The sequence below is a fragment of the Equus asinus genome, chromosome 1, assembly GCF_041296235.1.
Source record: "Equus asinus isolate D_3611 breed Donkey chromosome 1, EquAss-T2T_v2, whole genome shotgun sequence".
Lineage (NCBI taxonomy): Eukaryota > Metazoa > Chordata > Mammalia > Perissodactyla > Equidae > Equus > Equus asinus.
Genome location: NC_091790.1, coordinates 170,061,083 through 170,087,213, shown reverse-complemented (window position 1 = coordinate 170,087,213; position 26,131 = coordinate 170,061,083). Strand labels below are relative to the sequence as shown.

General features: G+C 40.1%; 1 long non-coding RNA gene across 3 annotated transcripts in view; it reads right to left on the bottom strand.

The window, feature by feature from the left end:
• LOC123282858 (uncharacterized) overlaps positions 1–26,131 on the bottom strand; it is a 60,822-nt gene that overhangs the window by 15,152 nt on the left and 19,539 nt on the right. Inside the window, exon 3 of one of the 3 annotated variants that reach the window (XR_011504016.1) lies at positions 21,081–21,322. The exons of the other annotated variants lie outside the window; for them this stretch is intronic. This is a non-coding gene — a long non-coding RNA (uncharacterized lncRNA). The remainder of the gene's footprint in view (positions 1–21,080; positions 21,323–26,131) is intronic. 3 annotated transcript variants of the gene reach the window in all.

Here is a 26,131-nt window from a genome sequence, read left to right as displayed (position 1 = left end):
TCGGTTAGCACGAGAACAGCTTCTATCCTCATTTGAGGAATTGCACAATGTTTGATTTTTACAGTCCAGGAAGCTAACGACCTCATGAGTATCTTCAGTTCCTAAAAATAAGCAGATAGATAAGTTAACAAATAAACAAAAACAGGGGACTACATTTATTTGCAGATACATTTACGAAGTTCTAGTAGAGACTGCAAATATAAAGACTTCTGGAATTAAAGGTGATAATGGCCCATGGGAACAAAACAGTTTTTAATCAGATTTAAAAATAGATTTTTAAAGGAACTGACAAGGACTGCAGGTGTTCCTGACGTTTTGTGGAAGACCAATTTACCTCCCTGTCAACCAGATAAGTCCAGAGTTATTGGACCATCCTACAAAAAAGGCCTTGAACTTTGTAGAAGACCATGCCATGCTGGATGTCCTGCCACTCCGTTCAGGTGGGGGCAACAGGTACATAAAGCTTAGGTGCAGTTTCTCGGGAGGGAGCCTAGACTACACTACTCCTAATTGAAATCCACATCAAGGACTTTCTCTACCCTCCACTTTCAGCAACCTCACCCGGGAATCATTTTGGAACATAATATCATCACTGTTCCAAATTACTTTTTCTAAGCTGATTTTCCTCTGCCTGAATCTCCCTACTTAGCTTTTAAAAAAACTCATTGGATACAATTTGTAAGCTTCCTTGTATATTCAGGAACAAAAAATAGAGAAAGAGAGAGAGCAAAGTGGAGGGGAGAAGAGAAAGGAGGAGAAGAAAGGAAGAGAGTGTGGTAGTTTTCTATACTGCCTCTGTCCTCCACTAACACACAGCGCCTATCACCACTGTGCCCAGAACATAATATGCCGGAGAGAAGGAGAGAGGGAGAAGTACCTTGAAGTAGTATCTAGCCACATAATTTCAACTGTCATACTTTTTTGGAAGGTCCCACAATGTTTAGCTTCAGCCACAAGCTTTCTCCTAGTTTCATATCTCCACTTGTCTAGCAACTAGATTATTTCCACTTGGATGACTCATTGTCACTTCAAAGTAACCATTTCTGGAATCATTTTAACTGGCTTCATCCCCAAACCAGCTCCTTTTCCCTGAATTCAAATTTCTATTAATGGCACCAAAACTTTCCAAATCACTCAACCCAACCCCATGTCCCATCATTGACGCTTCTTCCCTCTTCTCACCCTCATGCCCTCAACGTTTTCATCTTCCTGCTATTGTCCCTCTTCTTCATCCTTTCCATTCTTAGCCCTATCAGGCCCTTATCACTTCCTGGGTACCTGAGGTTCTAAAGATAAACTCCAGTAGCTTCAGTTTTTTCTGGGCTCATCCTGAGAGGATATTCTTTGACCAAACGGAAAAATTACTGAAAGGACTAAATTAAAGAAGAGGTAAAAAATGTAATAATGATAATAACAATAGTTAACATTTCTTGGGCACTTACTATTTGTCAAGTATTTCTTAAAGGCCCTTTACATGGATTAACACATTTCAGGCTCACAATGAAACTCTATGAAATGAATACTATTTGTACTTTCCTTATAATAGGCAGAGAACCGTGAGAGTGGAAATAAAATTTGCATGGTGTACTGGGAGTCAGAGGACCTGGATTCAAGGTCTCAAAATCATTTTTTGTAAAATGAGGGGGTAGAGGAGATAATCCCTATATTCTCCTTGGAAATAAGCTGAGATTCTACCTTATAGCTGAGGTGAGAAATTTGGTATAAAATAGAAAGATAATTCTGGAATTCTCCAAATTCTATTCTATTCTCAAGGAGTCATTTGTAAAGAAATAATGATTCAGTCATTCAAAACATTCTTTGACCACCACAAAGTACTACCATTGCCAACAGATGGCTGTTGTGTCATTTCCTATAGCCTTCTCATCTGTGTCAACTCTTCCCTTATTTTTGCTAAAGTCTTACCTGAGACAGATAACAGGCCAAAGAAAAGAAGAGCTAAGAAAATGTAATGAATCTTCATGGCAAGGCAGCTCAGAAACAACTTAGTGTCTCAAAAAGATAGGCCAATATAAATGGAGACAACTTTAGAATCAGAATTCCTGTAGATAGTCTCATGGGTGAGCAGGACCTTACATGCTCTGGTCTCTCTCAGATTTGTGGGGAGCCAACTCCCCACAATCCCTGTATAGTACTTCCTATTTGTTTACATCACATTATGACATATGTAAGCCCTTATTACATCTTCACAACACTTCTTGCTCATCCACGTCCCTCTACACTGTCTCAGTGACTCACCCTCAGGGCTTAACCTCGGGGTCTCTTATCACTTAAAAGATCTCTAAATTGATGGCCCCTTATAGGTGGCACCACCTTTCTGGACACCTGTTCCACTCCCTCTACACAGGAGCAGTACTTTCTCTTACTCTACATATCTCCTTTCCTAGGCAGGGCATCGGGTTCACCAGGACTGGTACTGCCTTGAATACCTCCACAAGGTCATTGGTAAACCTGAACCTTCACAACCCCAACTCAACTCCCTCTCCTCCTAAGTCCAAGAAGCATTGTTGAAGATTGTCATGTGATTATGCTAGTATTTCACTTTTGTCGGTTTTCAACTGGGCTCCGGTGGCGGCCTTCCCATTAAGTGTGACAACCACAAGGAAAGGGATTGTATCTTCTCTGACCCTGAGCCTACACAGTATCTTAAAATGGTAACACTCGTAGAAATTTGATGAACTGTTGAAATGACCTTTTTCGCTCTTTTTTTTGTTGTTACTCTTCTATTGACTTCTGTCTCCCCAATGGGGCTGGTCATATCAGAACTAACCGGTGTTCCTCCCTTTTCACGCAGATTACTTTAAATCTTCCCCTTACTTCTTTCTTTCCTTAAAATTTTGAACTATCACTTGTATATTCCTTCGTCTCTCCTTCTATCCACATTAGAATATCTCTGTCTTTGCCTCCATCCCTTCTCATCTTTTGTTTCAGAAGAGATATCACTTCCTCCTTCAAAATTGATGTTATCTTCCTAGGCTCTTTCTCTGATCCTTTCCTATTTCCTTCAATCCTAAATTTCAGAATCCTCCATCCATTAGGTAGACCCCAGTACTTACAGATTGGTATCATCTTGGATTGGAATTGCTTTAAACATTTCTGAAGATGAATGGGGAAGTTATACTTAATGTTGGACGTACATGGTTAATGCAAGCCTTCACACAACGTTAGAGCCTGTCTGACACAGAAGATTAATGATGAATCCTCCAAATAAGCTATAATTATATATTTTTATCATATATAACTTCTAAAAAGAATTTAAGGCAGCTCACTTAACATGCACACAAGGGTTAAAAAGGAGCAGATTATAAAATTGGGTTGGGAAAAATAAGCTAAAATCATAGGTAAGCTAGAGATGGGCCACAAATTTTGATTGAGTTTCTTGCAGTAAAAATAAGAGAAACTTAATAGTTATAGAAGTCACCAGGCCAAAGCAATCTTGAGAAAGAAGAATGAAGCTGGAGGCATCATACTTCCTGATTTCAAACTATATTACTAAGCTATAGTAATCAAAACAGTATGATATTAGCATAAAACAAACTCATTGATCAATGGAACAAAATAGAAAGCCCAGTAATAAATCCACGCAATACAGTCAATTAACTTACGACAAAGAAACCAAGAATACACAATGGGGAAAGTACCGTCTCATCAATAAATGGTCTTGGGAAAACTAGATAGCCGCACAAAAAAGAACGAAACTCGACCCCTATTTTTTTTTCTTTTTAAAGATTTTATTTTTCCTTTTCCTCCCAAGCCCCCTTGTACATAGTTGTATATTTTTAGTTGTGGGTCCTTCTAGTTGTGCTATGTGGGATGCCGTCTCAGCATGGCTCGAGGAGTGGTGCTATGTCCACGCCCAGGATCCTAACCCTCGAAACCCTGGGCCACCAAAGCAGAGAGCTCGAACTTAACCACTCTGCCCTGGGGGGCAGGCCCCTCAAACCCTATCTTACACCACTCACAAAAATTAACTCAAAATGGACTAAAGATGAATGAAAGACCTGAAACTATTAAATTCCAAGAAAACATAGGCCAAAATCTCCTTGACGTTGGTCTTGGCAGCGACTTTCTGAATTTGACACCAAAAGCAAAGGCAATCAAAGTAAACAAATGATACTACACCAAGCTAAAAAGCTTCTGCACAGCAAATGAAACCACCAATAGAAGGAAGAGGCAACCTACTGATTGGGAAAAAATATTTGTAAATCATATATCTGATAAGGGATTAATATCCAAAATATGTAAAGAACTCATACAACTCAATAAAAAAATCTGATTAAAAAATAGGCAAATCTGAATAGACATCTTCCCAAAGAAGACATACAGATGTCAACAGGTCCATGAAAAGATGCTGAACATCATTAATCATCAGTGAAATGCAAATCAAAACCACAAAGAGATATCACCTCAGACTTGTTAGAATGACTATTATCAAAAAGACATGAGATAACAAGTGTTGGCAATGACGTGGAGAAAAAAGTACCTTTGTGTGCACTGTTGGTGGGAATGTAAATTGGTATAGCCACTATGGAAAACAGTATGACGCTTCCCCCCAAAATTAAAAGTAGAAATGCCATATAATCCAGCAGCTTCACTTCAGGTTATTTATCCAACAGAAATGAAAACACTAACTCAAAAAGATATATGCACCCCCACGTTCATTGCACCATTATTTACAATAGCCAAGTGTCCAAGTATTGCAATTTACAATAGCAACCTAAGTGTCCATCAATGGATGACTAGATTAAAAATTTATGGAATATATAAAATTGAATATTATTCAGATGTAAAAAAGAAGGAAATCTTGCCCTTCACGACAACATGGATGGATATGGAGAGTATTATGCTAAGTGAAATAAGTCAGACAGAGAAAGACAAATACGATCCCACTTATATGTGGAATCTAAAAAGGAAAAAACAGGGGCTGGCCCAGTGACACAGTGGTTAAGTTCACACGTTCTGCTTCTTGGCAGCCAGGGTTTGCCAGTTCAGATCCCGGGTGCAGACATGGCACCACTTGGCAAGCCATGCTGTGGCAGGCATCCCACATAAAGCAGAGGAAGACGGGCACGGATGTTAGCTCAGGGCCAGTCTTCCTCAGCAAAAAGAGGAGGATTGGCAGCAGATGTTAGCTCAGCACTAATCTTCCTAAAAAAAAAAAAAAGAACAAACCAAAAAACAAAACTCATGGATGTAGAGAACACATTGGTGGTTACCAGAAGTGGGAGTGTGGGGTGGGCGTTATAGGTGAACTTGGTCAAAAGTACAAGCTTCCAGTTATAAAATAAGTCCTGGGGATGTAATGTACAACATGGTGACCATAGTTAATAATACTGTATTGTATTTGAAAGTTGCTAAGAGAGTCGATCTTAAAAGTTCTCACTGCGAGAAAAAAAAACCGTAACTGTCTAATGATGGATGTTAAGTAGACTTAATTGTAACTCTGTGTGGTGATGGATGTTAAGAAATGCGATCATTTCACAATACAGTCATGCATTGCTTGAGACGGAAATACTTTCTGAGAAATGTGTCATTAGGTGATTTCATCATTGTGCAAACGTCATAGAGTGTACTTACACAAACCTAGATGGTATAGCCTACTACACACTTAGGCAATATGGTACTAATCCTATGGGAACATCATCGTATATGCTTTCTGTCCTTGACCAAAATGTCGTTATGCAGCACATGACTGTATATACAAATATTGAATCGTTTTATTGTACACCTGAAACTAACATAATGTCATATGTCAATTATATTTCACAAAAAAAAAGAAATTTTAGAAAAGCAATTGTATAAAAGCAGGCTATATGATGCCAAATAACATGGTCCATAGTTGCAGCTAAGTATTGAGACTCAATCAAGGTTTAACATAAGGAAAACCTTTAGCCTTTCATAGTCAGAGAATTTAATAAAATGTAGTCTCTCCACCTGAAAGACAAAGAAATGCATGCACGCACACCTCCACAAAAGTCTGTACACAACGTAAGAAGGTTTCACAGGCTTCCTGTACCTCAATGGTACATGGATCCTAGGTTGAGGACCTCTGCTATAGAAGAAACCAGATAAATGAAGAATTAGAAATCTGAGATCCAAAAACTCAGCAACACTGGGGAGTCAGAAACCAGGCCAACAAGCTGGACAGCAAGGACTCATAAACCAGAACACTCAATAAGACTGAAGGATAAGGCATGGCCAACATTTTACCCTCAGGATACCAGTTCACACAACCTATTATCACAACAAAAATATAACCTTAAAGGCAAAGGAGTCACACACCCCTACCTTCTCACCCCTGCCTTCTCTAAATAGACTATACAATGGTCACGGGACAATAACAAATCTTCCTTAATAATTAGAGAACCTTACTATCCTATTCAAAATCCCCTTGTATTTCCTAAGGCATCAGTCAATTCCAGGGCATGACCATCCTGAGGTCTTGGAGGCAGGATAAATGGCCTGTGGTGGGAAGTCTATTGAAAGTTCAATAAGAAGGCTTAATGGTGGTTGTCATGGAGGAGGGACACAAAGGCAGATAAGTGGGCAAGTACCGTTACCAGGATAGAGGCAGAGAGTAGATTTAATTTGGATCTGTATTAGGATTATGTTTAGCTATGAAAAATATAAATTTAAAATAACAGTGACTTAAACATTTTAAAATTGTATTTCTTTCTCTCATGAAGCCTGGAGGTAAACTCTCCAGGGCTAAATTGTGGCTCCATAATCACCAGTTTCTTCCCATGCTATTGCTTGGACATGGATCCAAGATGGCTACACAAGCTCCAACAATCTTTTTGCATTCCATTCAACAGGATGGAAGTGTGAGGAAGGACATACTCCATCTCTTTAAAGAAACTTCCTGAGATTGTACATAACACTTCCACTTATACCTCATTGACTAGAACCTAGTCATATGGCCATACCTAATTGCAAGAGAGGCTGGGGAATTTACTCTTGATTTTTTTTTTTTTTTGAGGAAGATAGCCCTGAGCTAACATCTGCCACCTGTCCTCCTCTTTTTGCTGAGGAAGACTGGCCCTGAGCTAACATCCGTGCCCATCTTCCTCCACTTTATATGTGGGATGCCTACCACAGCGTGGCTTGCCAAGCAGTGCCATGTCCCCACCCGGGATGTGAACTGGCGAACCCTGGGCTTCCAAAGCAGAACGTGTGCACTTAACTGCTGTGCCACCAGGCCGGCCCCTACTCTTGATTTTTAACAACCACGTGCCCAGCTGTAAATTGGAAGCTTTATTACTGAGTAACAAGGGGATAACGTATATTGATTTGGCTAACTTGCAGTCTCTACCATGCTACGAGACTGTTCTCAAGATTCTTCATCTCCCTACAGTACAGAGGTACCATGTCAACGTGAAAATAGATGGGAAAAATCAACACACCTGCTTGTCTTTGGGATTTTAAGAAGCTTTACTTTCACAAATGAGGATTTCAGTTAAGCTTCTAGAGGGAAGAAGGGACCATTCCCAAGGAAACACATCCAAATCAGATGAGAGGGGACCATGAAGAGAGAGAAGTATGGGTTTTTATGTGTATCACAAGGCTACATAGGTTAGGGTTCTCTCTGGTAGGAGATAAGGACACATGAGCAAATACTTTTAATATAGTATGGCTAAGTGTATTGATAGAAATATACCGTATATAATATACAATACAATAATCTCCAATATATTGGTAGAGGGGCCTTTGTGAGTGTCAGCCCTGCCTGGGTCCCATCCCTGTTCTCACTACAGCTCAAGCTATGCTCAGGCCCTCCCTCAACCAAAAGAGAATTATCCTGGATCTAGAAGTTTTCTAGTAAAAATGTTCAGATCTATATTGGTATTTGAAGTCTTATGATATATGTGTTATTTGGAGAAGGGAGAAGGAGAGCCTGTGTAGCGCAGTGGTTAAGAGCACAGATTCTAGAGCCAGACTCTCTGGATTTGAACCTTGAATCCTCCAGCCATGTGACCTTGGGCAAGTCACTAATCTCTGCATCTTCAGCTTCCTCATCTCTAACATGGGGTTAATAAGAGAGCATCCCATGTTATTTGAATCTATTTGATTGCTGAATTAAGACAGGAAGGCAAACTCTCCCATCTACTTCACGGGGGTGTGGTGTAAAGAAGTTAATACGAGCATGTCGTCGTTTACACCTAGAGCATATTTAGAGCTACGCAAGTGTTTGCTGTTATTATTCAGTGCTATATTTTACCCACTGGATGAGCATCTCAGCACCCCAACATGCATCTGCCCTCCAGTGTCTGTCTGATGCCAGGGGGAAGGAATAGTCCACATTCTGGGCCTTCCCAGCTGGCTCTGTCTTACCGCTATTGTCTAGGCCATGCTCATCGGGTCCCTCTCTGAAAGGGCACAAACAAGACAGAGAACACTTCTGTTCTTTAAGCAGAAGACAAATGACAGGTTCTAGACCTTTAATAGAGAGGGAAAACAGTAAAAAGACTCCAATCTACAAAGAATAGGTTTAAAAAAATAAAACTTCTGGCGTACACAAGCAAATTAATGGCTTAGACAGGAAGTCCTTTTGTGGGCAGGAACTATATCTACTCAATTCACCTGTATATCCAGAAAGCAGCACAGCACCTGACACAAAGTGAACACTTAACACACTTTTCTGGACTAAATAAACAAATGGTGAATGCCTTAAGAAGTTCCAGAAGTGTACTTTGGTTGAAGTCACAAAGAAGTGAGTAGGAACTTCAGGCTATTTTCCTGAGTTTTCCCGAGTCTGGCCCTGCTGTCAAGAGGGAAGACAGTGAAGAGAAATCCACCTTCTCCACACCTCTCGCGCGTTGGCATCTCCTCCGAGAAACACTTACAAATGACACAGATTCACTCCAAGTTCTTTGACACTCTCCCTTGGAGCCGAATTTTTTCTTTTTAAGTTTTGTTGTCAAATTTAAAAGATATTTTGACAACACATTTCGAAATGTTATAGTACATTCTTATTCTTTGAGTGTCAACCATTTTTTCTTAACCTTACACAGTTTTGGCAACATACATTTGGCACTTTTTGTTTGTTTTTTTTTTACCTCTGCAATAACATGCCTAAAGTCAAAAAAAGACAATCCATTCTTAATAATCACATATATTTCTTGAGTTCAAAATGCCTAGGAATAAAGAGTTGTTTTGAGATTCTAAAATAAATGTATATGTAATTTTGACCTGGAGATGTTGCAGAGTGCTTTTAATGAAAGATTTGATGCCACAATGCAGACAAACCATCTAGCTTAGGTCCACCCTTTAGAATGGAGCTTCTGGGAAGATCCAAGATGGCGCCGTGAGTAGTCCTCTTTATCTCTCGCCCTTCGAGTCTACAATTATTTGGACACTTATCGCTTGACAAAGGATATCCAGACAGCATCTCAGGACGTCTGAGACACCCACGTGACTATACATCGGAAGGCGGATGGACTTTCCTCCGGGAGGATGTGGAAATAGGTGAAAACTCTCCGACCCCGACGGGCAGCCTAGTACCCACAAGCGGCTTTCTTCCAACGGACGCCCCCAGAGGATCCACACACATCTAGGGCAGGAGCGAGAACACAACAGAGGAGCGACGGTGGAAACAGGTGACCAGAACCCTACCTAAACCCCCCGCAATTACTCCTAAACGCAGAGGGAAACTTTGGAGTTGCACACCTGAGCCTGCGGGGAGAGTCTCTCCCCGCCATTGGCGGGGAGACCCAGCCTGGTGCTCGGGGCGCCCGGAGGGTCCCAGAGAGAGCCACGGAGGGCACGGAGGTCTCCCAGCTGCCGTTGCCCGCCCCGTGGGACTAGGGATTGCCGGAGATCTCGGAGAGGACCGGGGCTGGGGGAACTTTCAAAGGCCAGTTCTGCGACCCGGAGGGGAAGCGCCGGAGCTCCGCCCGGGCAGCAGACAAAACTCTCTGTCTGCCGTTAGCAGAGGGGCCACGCTGAACATTCACGGCTCCGGGAGAGGCCCAGAGAGAATCCCAGAGGGCGGGGCGACCCCCAGCTGCCGTTGCCCGCCCCGTGGGGCTAGGGATTGCCGGAGATCTCGGAGAGGACCGGGGCGGGGGGAACTTTCAAAGGCCGGTTCTGCGACCCGGAGGGGAAGCGCCGGAGCTCCGCCCGGGCAGCAGACAAAACTCTCTGTCTGCCGTTAGCAGAGGGGCCACGCTAAGCATTCACGGCTCCGGGAGAGGCCCGGAGAGAATCCCAGAGGGCGGGGCGACCCCCTAGCTGCCGTTGCCCGCCCCGTGAGGCTAGGGATTGCCGGAGATCTCGGAGAGGACTGGGGCTGGAGAGAGTTCCAGAGACCCAGCTTAGTAGCCTAGGGGGAAACCCTACAGGCTCACAGCAGCCTTAGGGAAAGCCTCTGCACAGCACCAGTAGAAGGCACCCAGCCGCCAGCCACAAGGCTGGAAGACCCCAGGGCAAAAGCAGCATAGCTAGGTGCGCTAACCACAGACTGTAGAAGATGCCAATAGCTCTCCTGCGACCCATAGAGGACAAGTGAGATTTGGTGGGTGCCGACAGCAACGGAGCGACAAATATAAGTGATCCCACCCCTGGCCGCTGGAAAAGCCCATAACACCATTGCAGACCCCAAGGAGAGAGCACATCTAGGTGGGCTGCAACAGTAGGCACCTGCAGCCTGAAGCCCCCCTGTGACGGCCCCCACGGCAGAGGAGGGAATCCAAAGGGCCACTGTGGCTACGAAGAGGGGCCCAGGCCCAGTTAGCAACTACGGACAGGGTTCCTGGTTGGTGAAGTATAAACAGCTGCTCCCCCCACCACAGCAGCTGAAACAAGTGAAAGGAGCAACTAAACTCTATCTCCATGCGGAGGCACAAATCAACAACATCAAGCAATATGAAAAAATACATTAAATCTCCAGAACAGAAAGAAAGTAACAAATACACAGAAAACAATCCCAAAGAAAATGAGATATATAACCTAAATGATGATGACTTCAAAACAGCCATCATTAAGATTCTCAATGAGTTAAGAGAGAATTCTGACCGACAACTCAACGAGTTCAGGAGCTATGTCACAAAAGAGTTTGATACAATAAAGAAGAACCAAACAGAAATATTGGAAATGAAGAACACAATAGAGGAGATTAAGAAAAATCTAGATGCTCTGAACAGTAGGGCCGATAATATGGAGGAAAGAATTAGCAATTTGGAAGATGGCAATATAGAATTGTTGCAGGCGGAGGAGGAGAGAGAAGCAAGACTTAAAAGAAATGAAGAAACTCTCCGAGAATTATCAGACACAATTAGGAGATGCAACGTAAGGATTATAGGTATACCAGAGGGAGAAGAGAAGGAGAAAGGGGCAGAAAACCTATTCAAAGAAATAATGGCTGAGAACTTCCCAAATCTGGTGAGGGAGATGGATCTTCAGGTGACAGAAGCCAATAGATCTCCAAACTTTATCAATGCAAGAAGACCAACTCCACGGCATATAGTAGTGAAGCTAGCAAAAGTCAACGACAAGGAGAAAATATTAAGGACAGCCAGGCAAAAGAAACTAACCTACAAAGGAACCCCCATCAGGCTATCAGCAGATTTCTCAGCAGAAACTTTACAGGCTAGAAGAGAGTGGAATGATATATTCAAAAATCTGAAGGACAAAAATCTACAGCCGAGAATTCTCTACCCAGCGAAAATATCCTTCAAATACGATGGAGAAATAAAAACTTTCCCAGATAAACAAAAATTAAGGGAGTTCATTGCCACAAAACCTCCTCTTCAGGAAATGCTCAGAAAAACCCTCATTCCTGAAAAATCCAAAAAAGGAAAGGGGCTACAAAACCAAGAGCAGAGGAGATAAGCAGAAGGACAACAACAGAGAGTAGCAGCTCTACATCAGAACAGATTAAACCATGGGACGAGAAACAAAGGAAACTGAAGAAAACCGGAAAACAAGACACAAAATGGGAGTGGTAGGCCCCCACGTCTCGATAATCACTCTAAATATAAATGGATTGAACTCCCCAATCAAAAGACACAGAGTGGCAGGATGGATCAAAGAACAAGATCCAACAATATGCTGCCTCCAGGAAACACACCTCAGCCCCAAAGACAAACACAGACTCAGAGTGAAGGGATGGAGAACAATACTCCAAGCTAATAATGAACAAAAGAAAGCAGGTGTCGCTATACTAATATCAGACAAGGTAGATTTCAAAGCAAAACAGATAAAGAAAGATAAAGAGGGACAGTATATAATGATAAAAGGGACTCTCCACCAAGAAGACATAACACTTATAAATATATACGCACCCAACACAGGAGCACCAAAATTTGTAAAGCAACTCTTAATAGAATTTAAGGAAGACATCAACAACAATACAATAATAGTAGGGGACCTCAACACACCATTAACACCAATGGACAGAACATCCAGACAGAAAATCAACAAGGAAATAATAGAATTAAATGAAAAATTAGACCAGATGGACTTAATAGATATATATAGAACACTTCATCCAAAAACAGCAGGTTACACATTCTTCTCAAGTGCACATGGAACATTCTCAAGGATTGACCATATTTTGGGAACCAAAGCAAACATCAATAAATATAAGAGAGTTGAAATAATATCAAGCATCTTTTCTGATCATAACGCTATTAAACTAGAAATCAACTACAAGAAAAAAGCAGAGAAAGGTGCAAAAATGTGGAGACTAAACAACACGCTTCTCAACAAACAATGGATCATTGAAGAAATTAAAGAAGAAATCAAATATTATCTGGAGACAAATGAAAATGAGAACACCACATACCAAATCATTTGGGATGCAGCAAAAGCAGTCCTAAGAGGGAAATTCATTGCAATACAGGCTCACCTCACTAAACAAGAAAAAGCTCACGTAAGCAACCTCAAACGACACCTAACAGAACTAGAAAAAGAAGAACAAACAAAGCCCAGAGTCAGTAGAAGGAGGGAAATAATAAAAATAAGAGCAGAAATAAACGATATTGAAACAAAAAAGACAATAGAAAGGATCAATGAAACAAAGAGTTGGTTCTTCGAAAGAATTAACAAAATTGACAAACCCCTAGCCAGACTCACCAAGAAAAGAAGAGAGAAAGCGCAAATTAATAAAATCAGGAATGACAGAGGAGAAATCACAACAGATACCAATGAAATACAAGAGATCATAAGAGAATACTATGAAAAACTATATGCCAACAAATTGAACAACCTGGAAGAAATGGACAAATTCCTAGACTCCTACAATCTCCCCAAACTGAATCAGGAAGAAATGGAGAATCTGAATAGACCAATCACAAGTAAGGAAATAGAAACGGTAATCAAAAACCTCCCCAAAAACAAGAGTCCAGGACCAGACGGCTTCTCTGGAGAATTCTACCAAACATTCAAAGAAGACTTAATACCTATTCTCCTCAAACTGTTCCAGAAAATTGAGAAAGATGGAGAACTCCCTAACACATTCTATGAAGCCAACATCACTCTGATCCCCAAACCTGACAAGGACAACACAAAGAAGGAGAACTATAGGCCGATATCACTGATGAACATAGATGCAAAAATCCTCAACAAAATTTTGGCAAACTGATTACAGCAATACATCAAAAAGATTATACACCATGATCAAGTGGGATTTATACCAGGGACACAGGGATGGTTCAACATCCGCAAGTCAATCAACGTGATACACTACATCAACAAAATGAAAAACAAAAACCACATGATCATCTCAATAGATGCAGAGAAAGCATTCGACAAGATCCAACACCCATTTATGATAAAAACCCTCAGTAAAATGGGTATAGAAGGAAAGTACCTCAACATAATAAAGGCCATATATGATAGACCCACAGCCAACATCATACTCAATGGACAAAAGCTGAAAGCCATCCCTCTGAGGACAGGAACAAGACAAGGGTGCCCACTTTCACCACTCCTATTCAACATAGTACTGGAGGTGCTGGCCAGAGCAAGTCGGCAGGAAAAAGAAATAAAGGGAATCCAAATAGGTAACGAAGAAGTAAAACTCTCGTTGTTTGCAGACGACATGATCCTATACATAGAAAACCCCAAAGAATCCACAGAAAAACTATTAGAAATAATCAACAACTACAGCAAAGTAGCAGGGTATAAAATTAACGTGCATAAATCAGTAGCATTTCTATACACTAACAATAAACTAACAGAAAAAGAACTCAAGAACTCTATCCCATTCACAATCGCAACGAAAAGAATAAAATACCTTGGGATAAACTTAACCAAGGAAGTGAAGGATCTATACAATGAAAACTACAAGACTTTCTTGAAAGAAATAGGCGATGACATAAAGAGATGGAAAAACATTCCTTGCACATGGATTGGAAGAATAAACATAGTTAAAATGTCCATACTACCTAAAGCAATATACAGATTCAATGCTATCCCAATCAGAATCCCAAGAACATTCTTCACAGAAATTGAACAAACAATCCTAAAATTCATATGGGGGAACAAAAGACCGCGAATTGCTAAAGCAATCCTGAGCAAGAAAAACAAAGCCGGCGGAATCACAATCCCCGATTTCAAAACATACTACAAAGCTACAGTGATCAAAACAGCATGGTACTGGTACAAAAACAGGTCCACAGATCAACGGAACAGAATTGAAAGCCCAGAGATAAAACCACACATCTATGGACAGCTAATCTTCGACAAAGGAGCAGAGGGCCTACAATGGAGAAAAGAAAGTCTCTTCAACAAATGGTGCTGGGAAAACTGGACAGCCACATGCAAAAGATTGAAAATTGACCAGTCTTTTTCACCACACACCAAAATAAACTCAAAATGGATCAAAGACCTAAAGATTAGGCCTGAGACAATAAGTCTTTTGGAAGAGAATATAGGCAGTACACTCTTTGACATCAGTTTCAAAAGAATCTTTTCGGACACTGTAACTCCTCAGTTGAGGGAAACAATAGAAAGAATAAACAAATGGGACTTCATCAGACTAAAGAGCTTCTTCAAGGCAAGGGAAAACAGAATTGAAACAAAAAAACAGCTCACTAATTGGGAAAAAATATTTACAAGCCACTTATCCGACAAAGGGTTAATCTCCATAATATACAAAGAACTCGCACTGCTTAACAACAAAAAAACAAACAACCCGATCAAAAAATGGGCAGAGGACATGAACAGACATTTCTCAAAAGAAGAGATGAATATGGCCAATAGACACATGAAAAGATGTTCATCATCGCTAATCATCAGGGAAATGCAAATCAAAACTACACTAAGATATCACCTTACCCCCGTTAGATTGGCAAAAACATCCAAAACCAAGAACGACAAATGTTGGAGAGGTTGTGGAGAAAGAGGAACCCTCATACACTGTTGGTGGGAATGCAAACTGGTACAGCCACTATGGAAAACAGTATGGAGATTTCTCAAAAAGTTAAAAATAGAAATACCCTACGACCCAGCCATCCCATTACTGGGCATCTATCCTAAGAACCTGATATCAGATATCTCAAGAGTCCCTTGCACCCCTATGTTCATCGCAGCATTATTTACAATAGCCAAGACGTGGAACCAGCCTACATGCCCAGAAACTGATGATTAGATAAAGAAGATGTGGTATATATACACAATGGAATACTACTCAGCCAAAAAAAAAAGACGAAATTGGCCCATTCACAACAATGTGGATGGATCTCGAGGGCATTATGTTAAGTGAAATAAGTCAGTCAGAGAAAGACGAACTCTATATGACTCCACTCATAGGTGGAAATTAGTATATTGAGAAGGAGATCTGATCGGTGGTTACCAGGGAAAAGGGGGGGTGGGGGGAGGGTACGGAGGGGGAAGTGGTGTACCCACAACATGACTAACAAAAATGTACAACTGAAATCTCACAAGGTTGTAATCTATCATAACATTAATAAAAAATAAAAATAAAAAAATTAAAAAAATAAAATAATAAAAAAAAAAAAAGAATGGAGCTTCTGTAAAACAATGTGCAAAGCCACCAATATCAAGGGCTTTATTGTAGTTTCAAATGCCTTATATCAGATGAGGAGAATCTCTCCAATTTTAAATTGAGGTTCTGACCTAAACAGAAATCCATCAAAAAGCAACTTTTATACTAAACAGGAAATAGAAATATTCTACATTAAAATTTAGAACAGGGAACATCAAACCATTCAATATTTTAGTTCTGTACTGTATTCATTTAAGATAGAGTGTAACAGATGAGAAAGAGAGGAAAAAAAGAGGAAAATCTAAAAAAGTAGGTAGAATAAAATTATTCATCATTTTCTGAAAGGACCAAAGTTGAGCAGATTCACCAGTATTACTTTGCTGTCCCTAACCCCAGAAAATCTAACTTCTTTTGAAATTCTTTTTATTTTCCTAATTTTAAACTGGAAAAGAAAAACATGCTTTATAAAATTTGTGATCATTGAATGAAAAACAAACTTAAGTAATATCAATCACATTATTTAAGTGGTCTCCATTTGGATCTCACAAAAAAAAATTCTAAGTAAACATAGTCAAAAACTTTTGAAAAAGAAATGGCAAAGATGATAGTCAATTTCCGAACATGATGCCAGTTGAAGTTCTGGTTGTACTCTTAGAGCAGTGTCTGAACTCTGATACCTCTGTCTAAAGACACTCTTCTGCTCCTTTTAATATTATTCCAGATAAAGCTTTTTTTTTCCCTCAGACTCATCAACATGATATTATATAAATCAATTGTGACTCATTCATCCAAAGAAGCTATAGAGTAACCAAAATTTATAAACTGGAGCTACACGTGTTTTCATAGATAAATCTCAAACATATGTGTCCAGCAAAAGCAAGAGCAATTTGCAAAATAATACATACAGTATGATCCAATGATATAAAGTTTAAAAACTTTGTATAAACTCTGTGTTGCTTGTGGGCACATATCTAAGTAGTAAATAGAAAAGCATGATGAATACATAACTTAGGATAGTAATTATCTCTCGTGTGGGATACATAAGGGACTTAATATCTGAAATATTTTCTTTCCTTTTTTTTTCTCTTTAAAGATTGGCACCTGAGCTAACATCTGCCAATCTTTTTTTTTCTTCTCCCCAAAGCCCCCCAGGATGTAGTTATATATTCCAGTTGTGAGTGCCTCTTGTTGTGCTATGTGGGACGCCGCCTCAGTGTGGCCTGATGAGCGGTGCTAGGTCCTCGTTCAAGATCCGAACCAGCAAAACCCTGGGCCGCCATAGCGGAGCGTGCGAACTTAACCACTCGGCCACGCAGCCGGCCCCTGAAATATTTTATTTCTTAAAAAAGTTATCTGAGGCAAATTTGGCAAATTATTAGGATTTGCCCAAGCTGTGGACATTTTCTTTCCCAGTTTTCCTCAAAACTAAAGCAAGCGGTACATGACCTTGGCTTTGCCTATCATATATCACCACCCCAGACCTTGAGTTGGAAGCAACTGACATGAAGAAGCAGGGAGTGCTCAGAATCCACTGGTTGGGCAGTGGAGGCTACATCCGAGTACAAAGATGGCGGGGCCAAGGGGAGCATCCGCTGTCTGGCTTAGGTGAAAAGCTGTGGCGTCTGTGGCCAGCAGTTTCTGCAGTGTCTTTCCTGGATCAGTTCTACAGAATAATGTGAGGCTTTGGTCTGGACCATGTAGCCCACAAGCCTGATTCTTTCAACTTCCCAGAGATTCCAGTAGTTCCCTAAGAGCTTTTTATAAATTGATTTTCTGCTTAACTTAGCATGAGTTGGTTCTGTTGCCTGTGACTAAAAACATGTATGAATATGCTGACAAAGTCAAGTGTATTCTAGTAATGCAAGGATCGTTTAACACTAATAAATCAACCAGCGTGATTCACTACATGAACAGATTGAAAAAGACCGTAGACTATACAGCCCAAGACCATTTGATGAAGTTTGACACCTCTTATTTTCTAAAAACAATACAACACAAAATCTTATCAAGCTAGGAATAGGAGGAAGTTTTCTTAATTTATAAGGAACACCTATCAGAAACAGAGAGCAAACATGATACTCAATGTGAAGACATTGGAAGTACTTCCACTGACGTCATGAACAGGACAAAGATGCCCATTCTCATCAGTACTATTCAGCCATGTACCTGAGATCCTGCCCAACACAATGAGATAATTAAATAAATGAGATAAATAATAGAAAAGTGGGGCTGGCCCGGTGGCCGAGTGGTTAAGTTCGCGCGCTCCGCTGCAGGCGGCCCAGTGTTTCGTTGGTTCGAATCCTGGGCGCGGACATGGCACTGCTCATCAAACCACGCTGAGGCAGCGTCCCACATGCCACAACTAGAAGGACCCACAACGAAGAATATACAACTATGTACTGGGGGGCTTTGGGGAGAAAAAGGAAAAATAAAATCTTTAAAAAAAAAAATAGAAAAGTGATAAAACTATCATTATTTGCAAAGAAATAGGATTGCTTACCTAGAAAATCAATAGAAACCAGTCAAGAAATGACTAGTGGTTTAGTAACATAAGCAGATATAAAATCAGTGTATAAAAACATCTACAGCATTGTGATATACCAGTAATAATCAATTATTTTAATATAGTGGAAAAAACTACCATTTATAATAGCAAAGGAAGTATAAAATATATAGGAAGACACATCAAAATTGTTCAAAATATATATGACAGAAACAAAACTTAAAGACATAAAATTACATTTGAATAAATACAGAGGCCCACCTTGTTTTTGGTTGGTTTTACTCCAAGTTAATCTATTAATTTAATGTAAATTCATTAAAAATCCCAACAATATTTTTGTTGTGTATATAATTTAACAAGCAGAATCTAAAGTTCATCTGGGAGAAAAAATACTCAATAATATCCAAAAATGTTTGAAAAAGAAGAATAAGGAACTGTCCTAACATGTATTCAATTGTGCTATGGAGCCTCAATAATAAAAACAGAATTGAATTGGCACTGAGATATACAAAAGCAGATCAGCGAAACAGACTAGAGAGTCCAGAAATTGTTCTTCAGATATATGAAAATGGAATACTTGATGAAGTTGGTGTTTAATATCCGTGTAGAAATGATGAACTCTTTGAAATATGGTGTGCAAATTGGCTCTACCTTAGAGTGGGGGAAAACTAAATCTCTTCTCCCCACCAAGTATTAAATTAAGTATCTAGCCATTCATTCTGGTTTACTCATCTGTAAATTGCCTATGCAATACTTGCCCATCTTTCTATTGGGCTAGTTGTCCTTTTCTTGCTGATTTTCAGGAGTTTCTTGTATTCTAGATAATCTTTGTGGGTGTAAATGTTGCAAATATTTCACCCTAGTCAACTGATCTTTTCTAAGAATAGCAAAACTCTTTAATTTTTATTCCAAAATCCATCTGTTTTAAAAGCTTCTTATATGGAAATAATCTCAAACTTAAGAAAAGTTGCAAGAATAAGAGTTTACAAACAACACACATATCAGACTCACCTATCATTAAGAACAACAAAAAAATGAAATATCTAAGCATGAAAGAATTTGAAAAAAATGAGAAAAGTTTTAAAATCTTAGGAAAGGAAGGGTTTTGCTAAGCAAGACATAAAACCCAGAAACTATAAAGAAAAAGGCTGAGGAATTGGACTACACCAAAACTTAAAACTTCTTTACGGTAAAAGGTACCATGAAGAAAGTTTTAAAAAGTGGACAGGGAGGACAGACTGGTAGAAAATACTCGATGTTATATAACAGATGAGAGTTTGTATCCATAATATATAAAGAGCACATACTCATAAAAAGAAACTCACTTTTTCACTTATTACTCCATATACTTCTATATCGTTTGAACATTTAACAAGAATTTTCTCATATATTGTTTTTATAATTAAAAAGCTAACAATAAATTTTTTTAACTTTTTTATTTTTGAGAAAGATTAGCCCTGAGCTAACATCTGCCTCCAATCCTTCTCTTTTCTACTGAGGAAGATTGGCCCTGAGCTAACATCTGTGCCCATCTTCCTCTACTTTATATGTGGGACGTCTGCCATAGCAGGGCTTGATAAGCGGTGCATAGATGCACGCCCGGGATCCCAACTGGTGAACCCAGGGTTGCCGAAGCAGAGAGCATGAACTTAACAGCTATACCACTGGGACAGCCCCTAATAATAAATTTTAATGTAGGAAGTAACATCACTCTTCACCAAGATTGTCTATCTCAGCTTTCCTATGTAAAAATATCTCAAGTTTAGGGGCTGGCCCCGTGGCCGAGTGGTTAAGTTTGCGTGCTCTGCTGCAGGCGGCCCAGGGTTTCGTTGGTTCGAATCCTGGGTGCGGACATGACACTGCTCATCAAACCACGCTGAGGCAGCGTCCCACATGCCACAACTAGAAGGACCCACAACAAAGAATATACAACTATGTACTGGGGGGCTTTGGGGAGAAAAAGGAAAAACTAAAATCTTTAAATAAAAAAAAAAATCTCAAGTTTAGGATGTCAAGGTCAATAAAAATTATGGTCTTGATTGGTGGTTACCATAGGGTAAGGGGGGAGGGCAAAAGGGGTGATTAGGCTCACACGTGAGGGGATGGACTATAATTAGTTTTTGGGTGATGAACATGATGTAATGTACACAGAGTTGGAAATACATTATGATGTACATCCGAAAGCTATATAGTGTTATAATCCAATATAATTAAATTAAATTATAAATTATTAAATATAATTTTAAAAAAAAGTATGGCCTCATTTACCCAGTTATTTAAGTTCAAGATAATCTTACTTAGAATGAGGAAATCGTGCATTACACATGTCTGTTCCTTGCTGCAACACTAATAAAGGAAAATCACATTGCCATTACTTCCAGTCAAGATGAATTTGCAACTTGAGCTTCTTTAGTATTCCTAAACTATAACTCACAAATGCTAATAAATGCTTTGTACATAGTGGCGTTATATTATCAAAATAACTTAGGATACCAGAAATAAATTAGTGGCCTTGTCTCTTATGAACATGACTGCTTAAGTACTGCAGTGACAATCTGGGTAACAAATTCCCACAAGCTTGGCTAAAACAACAGAAATTTATTCTCTCACAGTTCTGGAGGCCAGAGTCTGAAATCAAGGTGATGGTGGGGTTGGTTCTTCTGGAGCTTCCAACGGAGGATCTTTCTATAACTCTCTTCTAGCTTCTGTGGCTGCTGGAATTCCTCGGTATTCCTTGCCTTGTGGCCACCCTCCAATCTCTGCCTTTGTCTGCACATGGCCTTTTCCTCTGTGTGGTCCTCTGTATCTGTGTGTCTCTGGGTCGTCTTCATTTCTGTCTCTTATATGAATACCTGTCATTGGATTTAGAGCCTTTCTTAAATTTAGGATGATCTCATCTTAGGATCCTTAACTTAATTACATCTGTAAGACCGTATTTCCAAATAAGATCACATTCACAGGCACCAGGTTCAAGACTTAGACATGTCTTTTGAGGACACATAATTTAACCCACTATAGACCGTCAAAGCGGGAGAGGACCCTGGGCTGAGAAGACTGGAGAAGGCTGAATGCAGGAGGTGGCACCTCGCTGGGGCCTTGACGTATGTCCAAGAATTTGAGAAATGAAGAGCAGAACAAAGAACTCTAGAGAAGCAAGAAAGTGTTAGAAATGGTGAGTTGGAGGAAGGGCAGAGTCAGGTGGAGTATTCCTCAGGGGGATAGCTGGAGGCTCCATCAGCTTATGAAGGACGTGCCAAATTATGTTTGCATATTTATCAGGAAGTGAGAAAGGTTTTCTGAAAAATAGAGCTGACCAGATATATCCTTTATAATAAAGTTATTTGTTTATAGAAATAACAACATCTCCACATGAGGGGTTTTTTTCCTTGAAATTTTTGTTTCCATGAATTATTTTAAAATATTTTAGATAGTTATTAGTGGGAAAAGCCAATTTCCATAGAACATTAGATAAAAACCGGTTGCCCCCAAAATCCATGGCTTGAGCAGGAGGTGAGACTCATCCCTGGCAGGCTGCACTAGGATGGGATTGCACAAAGAACAGCTCCATCTAATTAGCAGGTGCAGGCTGGTTGACAACTTCTTGGTAACTGGCATTGGGAAAGAATGTCAACTCTTGCATCTGCGGGAGGCGTTGAGGGTGGTAGTTAAGGACAACAGTTATGAAACAGTCTTCCTTCAAATCCTGGCTCTGCTCTTTTTCCTTTACCAGCTGTGTAATTTTGAGCAAGTGACTTCATTTCCTAGTCTCTAAAAACGGGTAATAATATTACCTAACTCATATGTTTACTGAGCGGATTAAATGAGGTGGCATGTTAGTTTCCAAGGGCTGCCATAACAAAGGACCACAAATTGGGTGGCTAAAAACAACAGAAATTTGTTGACTCACAGCTCTGGGGGCTAAAAATCCAAAATTACAGTTTTAGTAGGACCATGCTCCCTCTGAAAACTGTAGGGGAGAGTCCTGCCTTGCCTCTTCCAGCTTCCGGTGTTTGCTGGCAATCCTCGGTGTTCCTGGCTTGTGGATACATCACTCCAATCTCTGCCTCTGTCATCACATGACCTTGTTCTCCCTGAGTGTTTCTTTCCTCTTCTAATAAGAGCCCCAGTCATGCCAGATTAAGGGCCCACCCTACTCCAGCCTGACCTTATCTTAATTTAACTAATTATATTTGCAACCACCCATTTCCAGATAAAGTCCCATTCTGAGATACTGAGGGTTAGGATTCCAACATATTGGAGCAAGGAGGGGAAGGTCCCACAATTCAACCCATAAGAAACGGTATTTGAAAATCCCTTGACACTCAATAAATACTCAGTAAATATTTGCTACTATCACAAAGGCAGAAGAAGGCAACAATTTTGATCCAGATTGACATTGTATTATCTTGCAGTTGGTAGGCACTTAATAAAGGTTTTTGATATGATGATTTTGTATGTATTTATATTTTTATTTTAGGGGGTTAAATAAGCTCAATGTAGTTCTCTGTCAAACTAGAAACAGAATCCTTAAGTACAGGAAATATGTCCTCTGCTTCTCTCATATGGTCCAGAGTTTGCAAAGATATCTTATGAGTTTAAATGCCAGGTGAATAAATAAAGGTGTCTTATAACCACAGCTGTGTAGTGTTAAAAGCACGCACAATGTTATTAAGCTTATTTATGTTTAGAAGCGAAAGTCTGACAATCCCACTTTCCTTGAGGCAAGGTGAGGCTCCTTCATCCCCGTGGCGGAATCCTTCCGACTAACGCACAGAATTTAATGTTTCCTTATAGACCTGACAGGTTCTTCCATAAGCCATACCCTTCCCCATGTTGCGATACACTTGGCATTGCTCATTTTCCATTTCCTAAAATGAAAAAGGAGAAAAATGCTTTTCTTTGTAAACATTTTGATAGTGATTTTGATAGTGATCCACAAAGGATTGATGGGAGTAGCGCCAGAATTGAATTAAATCACAAGATTTATGGAGATGAAAATCTCCCATTCAGAATTAAATGGTTTTAGGGATTGTGGAATCTAATGTAAGCACAAAATCAGTTCAATTATCAGACTAGGAAATATATGTAAAGAAATCCTTCAAATTGAAATCTTACTTTATTTCCTTAAATAAACTTTCAAAAGTTATATCTGGGACAAATGGCAACTTTATATCTCATATGTCTTTCAAACCCAATCTATGGCAAAAGCCAGACTGTAAAAATTTAGGAAAGGTACATTGACAAAGAAAATGCTGAATAAGGAAACTTAAACCATTATATGCTAATTTTAAGTGTGTATAATGGAAAGGAGCAAATGGGAACTACGATGGAAGGGAGTGTGGAAAAAGAAGTAAGTATTACTGTCTTCTATATGGGAAAAAATTAGGCATAGAAATTCAAGTAGAGAAAGATGACCCAGGCAGATTTGGGAGAACCTTGAGCTTGCAAGACACTTTCCACAGAATGGGAATTCTGGGAATGTTTAAGAGGAGGAAGCCAGAGAAAAGGAGCTGGAAGATGAGGAAACTGTCATCAAGAGGGGAATATCCTACACTAAAGTACCTCCATTCACTATTGTTAGCTATAGTTAAAATACTAAGGTCATTTGGGAGAACCAAAGCTTAGAATAAAAATGATTGGGCTCTGTTAAAGGTAGAGGGCAACTTACCAAAATATACCCAAATGTTTACCTTTCTTTAAATCCCGATCTCCAATGGAAGCTATTGAGAGACAGCAGAGTGCACTTGAACCAGGGACTTGGCAAATCTGGGTTATAGGCTCGATTCTGTCTCCTACCAGCCCTGTCTCCTTGGATAAACCACAGAAGCTCTCTGGTTTCGAGGTGGTGCCATTAACGATTTCTTTCTTTTTGTATGGTTCAAATTACACAAACCAAAAATCTAAAATTATATGACTCTAAGTTTATGGATTTGTTATTTTAATGGAGATAGATAGATAGATAGACGATGCTGTGAACACATGTATACAGGAGTAATATTCAAAATATTTCACAACCAGCTCAGCATCAACTAATCACGACAGAGGCTGGCTGTAAACAACCAGTATAGTCACACCAATACATGTCTCCTGAATATCAGCTCTGCGAGGAAAAAAGATGCTAGATAAGAATAGAGAGAGAGATATAGATAGATAGATAGATAGATAGATAGATAAATGGACTTGAGTGTGAAGATGACCACTCATAATTTCAATTAAACCAAATCTGCAGTCACACCATAAAAATACAATGTGTACTACTGTTCACCTCGTAGTAACTTTCCTGCATTGTAGACCTAGTGAGTAAGAGGAAATACATGGCTTCTGGGAGGGAAGGAGAGAAGGAAGGAAGGAAGGAAGGAAGGAAGGAAGGAAGGAAGGAAGGGAGGCAGGAAGGAAGAAAGGGAGGGAGGAAGGGAGGGAGGGAACAAGGAAGGATACAAGGGAGAGAGGTGAGGAGAGAGGGAGAAGCAAATACATTTCAGGATCCTGATTCCTACGTGTAGCAGAAGTTCTGATTAGACTATAGCCAGAATTTGGAATTGCTTGGCAAATAAATACTTATTCTCATCCTCTGATGTACATAGGATCTAAGGAACCTCTTGGGGAAAAAATCCTTAACCGCAAGTCAAATTCAGACGTACATAATTCAAAGACTCATCTGATGAACCAGGGCAAGAAGCAGGGTTGCTGAGAGAATCCAGGTGGCTCCTGAAAGAGAATTCCACCTTAGATAGAGAAAGAAGAATCTGGCATGCGGCCCAGTTTAGCTGGCAGAAAGGAGTAGTTCCAGATGCAGCCAGCAACAGGGTGCAGCTGCAAGGCAGCACCTGGGAGTAAGAACATAGCCTCTGGACTCTTCTGATAGGGGCTTCTGAACTGCCTCTAGCATCACCTCCTGTGTGACCTTGGAAATTACTTAGCATCTCGAGACTTCAGTGTCTTCATCTGTAATATGGGGATGGTAATGATCACAGTCCCTGTATCATAGGGTGGCTGTGAGGATGAATGGAGGTATTGCAAGTAAAGCCCTTAGAGAGAACTTAACACATATTCCCTGTTTTCACCCTGGAAGCCCAGGTACATTTGGAAGAGGAAATGCAAGTTGTTCATGGTGAACTGAAAAACCTAACAATCATAACAATAATAACAGCAACGACCATGACAACAGCCTCACTCTATTCTGCATCATTTAGGGACTCTGCTCAGGGTGCCCGACCCCCACTCCACTTAGTCCTGTCCCTCCTTAGAGGGAGGCATTTTTCTTTTCCCTTCCAAGAGAATAGTTTGGGCTTGGGGTTGGAGAATTTGGGGCTACCCTCATTCTGGAGGAGAATGTGAAGCCCTTGATTTGAAAGCCGAGGCCCCGAGAGCTAGATTGTCTGAGGGAAAAGAGCTCCTAGCACTGAAAGAGGTAGGAACAGCCTACCTGGGGAGACAGAGATCATTGATGGGACAGAAAAGGCCCCTTGCTCCCCATTCCCATCAACACATCAGCTTGTCTGATTAAACAGAACAAACAATTATTAAAGAAGAATATCTTTCTAATTATTTAAAGTTGCTGCCTATCGCCATCTAAAACAGGTTGAAGAACCAGCTTGGGGGTGCTGACAGGACTGAGGAAACAAGAACCACCTAGAGAACAAATGAGGCTGCATGGCATT